Consider the following 560-nt stretch of genomic DNA (forward strand, 5'->3'; position numbering starts at 1 on the left):
ACCACGGCTAGCCGGGAGGGAGTCTGGTTGAAGTCTGGAGCTGCCGAAGAGGCAAGAGACCTTTTCTTCCCTCTTTGCTTCCTGGTGCGCGAGGAGAGGGGTTTAAGCGCGCCACTTAAAGGAGCTCCAGAAACGGGCGCGGAGCTGCCGAAGAGACAGGAGACTTTTTCTTGCCTCTTTGCTTCCTGTGGCGCGAGGAGAGGGGATTAAGGGCACCGCATAAAGGAGCTCCAGAAACGGGCGCGAGCCGCGGCTGTCGGCGCGGATAGCAGAGACAGGCGTGGGACGCTAGGTTGCTTCTGCCGCCACCAAGAGGCCTGTGTGCGAGCACAGGTTACTCTCCACACCGCCCCTCCCAGGAGCTCGTGCAGCCCGCCAACTCCCCACACCGCCCCTCCCGGGAGCTCGTGCAGCCCGCCACTGCCGGGGTCCCGGGATCCAGGGACAGCTTCCCCGGGAGAATGCGCGGTGCGCCTCGGGCCGATGCAGCGTCATGCCGGCCTCTGCTGCCGCAGGCTCACCCCGCATCCGTGCCCCTCCCTCCCCCCCCGCCTTTGCCC

The sequence above is a fragment of the Physeter macrocephalus genome, chromosome 8, assembly GCF_002837175.3.
Source record: "Physeter macrocephalus isolate SW-GA chromosome 8, ASM283717v5, whole genome shotgun sequence".
In the NCBI taxonomy this organism is placed as follows: Eukaryota; Metazoa; Chordata; class Mammalia; order Artiodactyla; family Physeteridae; genus Physeter; species Physeter macrocephalus.